Below are 7595 nucleotides of genomic sequence, written 5' to 3' on the forward strand. Positions count from 1 at the left end.
AACCTCTTGTCTTGCTAGGTATTTTTAAATATTATCTATCTATCTATCTATCTATCTATCTATCTATCTATCTATCTATCTATCTATCTATCTATCTATCTATCTATCTATCTATCTATCTATCTATCTATATCATCTACATATGTATGATTTTGGCGATTGACATATCTAAGACCCCTGTTTCCTTGGCTTAGAGACTAGTTGGCGACCTAATGGTGACTCGAGTCTCCGCTGGTTGCAAAAACTGTCCCCTGGAGTCTCCTGGAGAGTAGTCGGAGAGTTGCGGTGAAATAAAACGTTAGATTTCATTGGAGACTTTTGGAGACTCCTCCACAATAGAGAAAAGCTTAACATAGTTTAATGTCACAAGACTGCAATCGTTACCCAAATTTATGTGGATATCCCTACTTATACCCACTTCAACCTCTGAAAATATCAGAACTAGCTGGGAGCTGTAGATGGGATTTTATGGACATTGAGTGTTTTCATCTCCATATGCTCCACATGTATTGAATTCCTTCTGATTCCAGCAGTGGTCTAGTTAATAGACGATAATGGGGAAACATGAACTAAAATATCTTCAGCAACACCAAATGCAACAACAGCCTTATAGTTTGTTAATATTTTGGTTTAGACATACCTACACTAAACACCTACCACACAATAATTTTCAGTGTTTACACAAAAAAACAAAAACAATAACTGCTTTCTTTCTCAAAAAACTCACTTTGAGACCATTTTCAAAATGTGTTTTTTGCCCCAAAATCCAGTTTTTGCGTAAACGAATGTCCAATATTAACAATATTTAGTGGAAGGAATGCTTGACCGTACCATTCAAATGAGCTCCTGTCCTATAACAGACTTTAATTAAAAACTCATGAACTGACAACTCCATTTTAACTTTATGAATCCATTCAACACACTGATTTTACTTTTATAATGGTGAGGAGAATGTGATAAAACACCAAAAGCACTTATTGTGATTGTTCGCTGCTACTTGCTGGTGAAACGTGTGAGCAGCGATGCATAAAGAGGGGTTTTGTTGAAGAGGCATCGGATCACTTCCTTGAATGCTGATGAAATACGACATACAGATGAAGATGCGACCACTCAGTCTACTGTTCATTGACCCTTTACGGATGGCACAAATTGCAGATTGCAGATTGCTCTGATTATCCAATGAACAAAATCCAATCATGGAGTATATGTTTGACCTTTGACGCATGAGGTCTGCTGGATATGGTCACATGGAAGTACTGTGGTATCAAAATACAAAGTACATCAGGACGCATGTCCATCAAACTGCAAACACAATTAGAATATCGTGTGCCAATCAACATGCCCTTCTATTGACTGGCAACTAGTCCAAGGTGTTGTCTGCCTTTCACTCACAGTCAGCTGGAATAAGCTTCAGTTCCCCATGACCTGTACAGGACTAGTAGGACAGAAAAAGGATGTATGTATGTGAAATAAACAAAATAGATGTCATACTCATAAGCTTTAAAACTCTAGAATGAGCTTCAAATTACAGCACGACTGCACTTGCCTGCACTGAGAAACATTTTTTGTTGAACATTTTTTTTTTCTTCAAGCAGCCTTTTCTCTGCATACTGTATGTCTAGCTGACTAATTTGGAGCAGATCAAGTGGCAAAGTTATCATTTTGCTTTTGTTCACACATTCACAGGTGACAATGTACCACCTGTTGCCGTGTGAAGCATGTGGTGAGAATATGCTGGCTGTCCTTAACAGGCAAGTCTGTCTGGCATGTGAAAATTGAGTTTTTTCCATGTAGGAGTATCTCACCTTATTGCAGTGTGAAATTTGCTCTGGCTGCAGAAGTTCATTATCCTGCTCTTTGCCTCCTGCTGGATGAGAAAACAAACTACCACATAGGTTTCAAATCCTATTCAGAAGTTTAAACGATGGATAGATGGCTGTCATAAGATGACCTCAGTTCAACCAGCTATTTCTCACCAATGAAACTTCTTGTCACATACAAAACACATTGTGATTGACAGCAAATTTATTATTTTGTAATAATGTAAGTTTCCCCTGATTTAAATTTTGAAATGTACCCTATAAAATTATTTCTGCCAAAGGATAGATTTATGGTATTGATATTTCCTGACAACAAGATGTCATTAATCTCCCTTAATGAGTTTACATCACAACTCTGTACTTTTCCATCAACATCCTCAAGGCAAATAATGCATCTGAGGTACTCTTTCTAGGCATGAAACCATACTGTTGCTCGCAAATACTCACTTCTGTCCTGAGTCTCCCCTCCACTACTCTTTCCCATAACTTAATTGTGTGTCTCATCAATTTTATTCCTTGATAGTTCCCACAGCTCTGCGCATCACCCTTGTTCTTAAAAATGGGCACCAGCACACCTTTCCTCCATTCCTCAGGCATTTTGTCACCCGCTAGAATTCTGTTGAACAAGCTGGTCAAAAACTCCACAGCCGCCTCTCCTAGATGCTTCCATACCTCCACAGGAATGTCATCATGGCCAACTGCCTTTCCAGTTTTCATCCTCTTTTATGCCTTTCTAACTTCCCCCTGACTAATCATTGCCACTTCCTGGTCCACCACACTTGCCTCTTCTACTCATCCTTCTCTCTCATTTTCCTCATTCATCAACTCCTCAAAGTATTCTTTCCATCTGTCCAGAACACTACTGGCACCAGTCAACACATTTTCATCTCTATCCTTAATCACCCTAACCTGCTGCACATCCTTCCCATCTCTACCCCTCTGTCTGGCCAGCCTGTATGGATCCTTTTCTCCTTCTTTAGTGCCCAACCTAGCATACATGTTATCATATGCCTCTTGTTTGGCCTTTTCCACCTCTACCTTTGCCCTACGTCACATCACATTGTATTCCTTTCGCCTCTCCTTGGTCCTCTCAGTGTCCCACTTGTTCTTAGCTAACCTCTTGTATGATTTCCTGTACTGTAAGGTTCCACCACCAAGTCCCCTCTCCTTTCCTGCCAGAAGATACACCAAATACTCTCCTGCCTGTCTCTCTGATCACCTTGGCTGTAGTGGTCCAGTCTTCTGGAAGCTCCTCCTGTCCACTGAGAGCCTGCACAACACTCTTCCTGTCTCAGCTTCCACCACATGGTTCTCTGCTCTGCCTTTGTCTTCTTAATCTGCCTCCCCACCACCAGAGTCATCTTACACACCACCATCCTATGCTGTCTAGCCACACTCTCCCCTACCACTACCTTACGGTCGGTAACCTCCTTCAGATTACATCGTCACGACGTAATCCACCTGCGTGCTTCTACCTCTGCTTTTGTAGGTCACCCTATGTTCCTGCCTCTTCTGGAAAAAAAGTGTTTCCATCCTTTTTGCAAAGTCTACCACCATCTGTCCCTCCAAGTTCCTTTCCTTTCCTACTTACCCATCACTTCTTCATCACCCTTGTTTCCTTCACCAACATCTCCATTACAATCTGCACCAATCACGATTCTCTCTTGTTTGGGATGCTCAGAACAACTTCGTCTAGCTCCTTCCAGAATTTCTCTTTCACCTTTAAGTCACATCCTACCTATGGGGCATAGCCACTAATCACATTATACATAACACCCTCAATTTCAAGTTTCAGCCTCATCACTAGATCTGATACTCTTTTCACCTCCCAGACATTCTTAGCTAACTCTTCCTTTAAAATAACCCCTACTCCATTTCTCTTCCCATCTACACCATGGTAAAATAATGTAAACCCTGCCCCTAAACTTCTAGCCTTACTGCCTTTCCACCTGATCTCCTGGACACACTATATGAGGAACCTTTGTCCTCATCATCGTGTCAACCAACTCCCCAGATTTTCCTGTCATAGTCCCAACATTCAAAGTCCCCACATTCAATTCTAGTCTCTGTGCTTTCCTCTTCTCTTTCTGCTTAGGAACGAGCTTTCCTTCATCTTCAAACCACAGTAGCTGAATTTCCGCCGGCGCCCTGCAGGTTAACGGTGTCAGGGGCAGACATTGTTAACCCGGGCCACGACTGATCCGGTATGGAATTCTTTACATGAACACTCATATTTCTTTGGCAAATTTTTAAGCCGGAGGCCCTTCCTGACGCAATCCTCTGCATTTAACGACCTACAGTTTGCACCGGCTTGTGCCCCCCATAGGGCTGCATTAGTAACTGCACTGCACCGATCTTAAAAAAACTAACAAAAAAAAAGTCACAATGTACTGAATCCGCAATAAATCAACTGTGATATAGCACAGGATTACTGTGTATCTATCCACCCATCTGTTTGTCCGTCCATTCATCCATGCATCCATCCATCACAGAATCTAAACTTTCCAATCAAAGGAAACCACATCTCATGATTTTGTAAAATAAATATTGACTGCCAATGATTCATGTACCTCTGTCCTTGTTTATATATTGCACAATAATGTATCGAATTATTTGATAACTTGCAAAGGCTATTTTTGTGATACGCTGTGAATATGTGCATGTGTTTGCATATTTATTAGCTTTTAAGACTTGACAAATAACTGTGTTAATGGCTGCACAGTGAATTAAATTCAAGCTGTGATTATGGAAAAGCAGAGACTTCTGCAAATGGACTTGAACATTCATAACCCATTTACGCACCCTAGAGCCTGTAATTTAGCACAAACTGCACAAATCCCAAATGCAAAAGCACATATACAGAGAAAAGGTCTTTGACAGATTTATGTTATTACATGCCGACAGAATTCTAATTATTTCACCTGCTGGAAGGCCAGGATTGCCAGGCAAAGGAGAATTTGTATCGGCAGTCCAGCGTTACCGTTGATAACACCTCTATTGTTGTTTATCATCTATTCAACTCAACATAAAGCATTTTAACAACAACTGCAGCTGTAACAACATGCTGTAGGCCTACATAATGTGTATGTCACAGTCTGCCATGTCTGCCATGACTGCCAAAGCCAGCCAATCACAGTTTGTTAGCCACAGTCAGCTTCACCAGTGGTTCTCAACCTTTTTGGGGTCCAGGACCCCTGCATGTTTTTGATCGACCTTAAGGACACCACTGCTGCTGTTTTGCTAGAAACAGAAGAAACTGTGTTTTAAATTGCATTATGGCCTTTAATTGCTTTTTGAGACAAATATGAGCTTTCAGTTATAACTTCCAGAACAAAACATTATATGAACGCGGTGCCTTAACAGATAAAATAACAGCATATTTATGCAGTGTTTCCAGAAATATGTCACAAACAACATTTTATGCAGTAGCTTTCAGAAATAGCTACAGTAACAAAAGAGAATTGTTATGCAGTAGATTTCAGAAATGCATATGTTACAAAGCAGAATTTGTATTTATTTTTTTACCTGAACCCTGCAAATTAATGAGTTTTCCCACAACACCTTCCTGCAGATGTTTCATAATAAAAGCATATAAGCATGATAGGTTGATTGAATACTATAAATTTCCCGTAGGTGTGAATGTGAGGGTCAATGGTTGTTTGTTTATGTGTGCCCTGCGATTGGCTGGCGACCAGTTCAGGGTGTGCCCCGCCTCTCGCCCAGAGTCAGCTGGGATAGGCTCCGCGACCCGAGGTAAAGTGGTACGGAAAATTAATGAATGAATGACTAGTGTATGCTCCCTGAAACGCTAGGGGACTCCATTCATCCATCCATCCATTTTCTGAGCCGCTTCTCCTCACTAGGGTCACGGGCGTGCTGGAGCCTATCCCAGCTATCATCTGACAGGAGGCGGGGTACAACCTGAACTGGTTGCCAGCCAATCGCAGGGCACATACAAACAAACAACCATTCGTACTCACATTCACACCTACGGGTAATTTAGAGTCTCAAATTCATGCATGTTTTTGGGATGTGGGAGGAATCCGGAGTGCCCGGAGAAAACCCACGTAAGCACGGGGAGAACATGCAAACTCCACACAGGCGGATTGAACCCCGGTCCTCAGAACTGTGAGGCTGACACTCTAACCAGTCGCCCACCGTGCCGCCGCTAGGGGACTCATAATTTCAAAACAATGCAGATGATGTTAAGTCTGTATTAAAAGCATCATGCAGTAAATTAAAAACAATGCAAATGGGGTAAGATCTCTTACTAAAATACAATGAATTACACTTGTGGAACAGTTAGAATTACAGAGAAAAAAAGGCCTGTAACCCTATGTAGTTTAGGTAGATAAAGGTCTTACATTTGAATAAAATTATCCCATTTCTATAACTGTCACAGGATCTTTATTTTCACGGACCCCATGCATTGACACCTCGGACCACTAGGGTCCACAGACTCCAGGTTAAGAAACACTGAGTCACACGCCCCTATTTGAGGCTTAGTTGATGATGCAATCGGTGTGTTTGACAGTGATACGTCTGGGCAAGGCGCTACAAAGCTACCCTGTGAATCCAGGGGAGGGCCTCATGCTGGAAAGTGCATGCCCCAGCCCGTTGTTGTCACGGGGCTAGTTTTTAGCAACGCCAAAAAAATCAGTCCAACTAAGATGATAAAGAATTTTAAGCTATAGCTCAACAATTCAGCACTGAATTGTTCTCAATCTTTTCACGTTTTCAGCATTAAACGTCAAACATATTTAATGTATTTAGAAACAAAAGACAACGACTTTGGTTCCACTTTAAGTATTTATTAAAGTCCTTTCGGTGTGCAGCTCTTGGGTTCTATGTCACACTTGTCATACCCCGTTTTGTTTTGCCCCCTGCTGGTCGTTTTTTCTTTGTTGCAGTTTCTTGGAGTAACCTGCGTCGCACCTGCCAGCCATCATCATTAGTGGGGTATTTTTTAGACGCAGGGGTGTTGTTATTCTTTGCTAGTTGCCATTGGCGGTGCCAACTTTATTACTATAGTATTTCTTTGTGCTTGTTACTCTGCCAGTAATAACACTTGTCTTCTGTGTTTTAGTAAGTACTATTGTGTTTTCTGTTCTAGTTACCTTCCTCACCATGTGTAGGTGTTTGAGTTTTTGTTTTTCCTTCTATGATAGCACTTTCCTCCTGTGGCACTTTGTCTACCTCTTTTAGTTTGTTCTTGTACTTTTGATTTTGTTTCACCCGTCGACCCTTTGCCACATTGCTTTTTGTTGTTAGCGTTTTCACTCTTACGTGCATACTTTGTTTAATAAATACCATAGAGTCTGCGCTTGTGGTGTTTGCTTTGAGGGTTCAACTCATTGCGTTTTTACGACATAACTTGGCCAATATGAACCCCGCAGACCGAAAGTTTGTACAGGCTTTGTCAAATCAGAGACAGCTTGTCGATAAACATGATCACTCACTCAAGGAGACTCATGACCGCTTTTAAAGTGCTCTCGTCCAACCTTAGTGCGCTTGAGTCGCGACTAAATCAGGCATGCGCTCCCCCGCCACACCTGTACTTACAGATTCGGGTAACACTATTCCCACACCGTCTCCTCCATCTAGTTTTGTCAATTCTCGCGAGCCAACTATTCCCCATCCACCTCAGTATTCGGTTGAACCTTGCTCGTGTCGGCAATTTCTCCACCAATGTTCATTAGTTTTTAACCAACAGCCCCTTTGGTATTCTTCTGACCGTTCACGAGTCGCTTTTGTTATGAGCCTTCTTTGGATAAT

Source organism: Phycodurus eques, chromosome 11 (assembly GCF_024500275.1).
Source record: "Phycodurus eques isolate BA_2022a chromosome 11, UOR_Pequ_1.1, whole genome shotgun sequence".
NCBI lineage: Eukaryota > Metazoa > Chordata > Actinopteri > Syngnathiformes > Syngnathidae > Phycodurus > Phycodurus eques.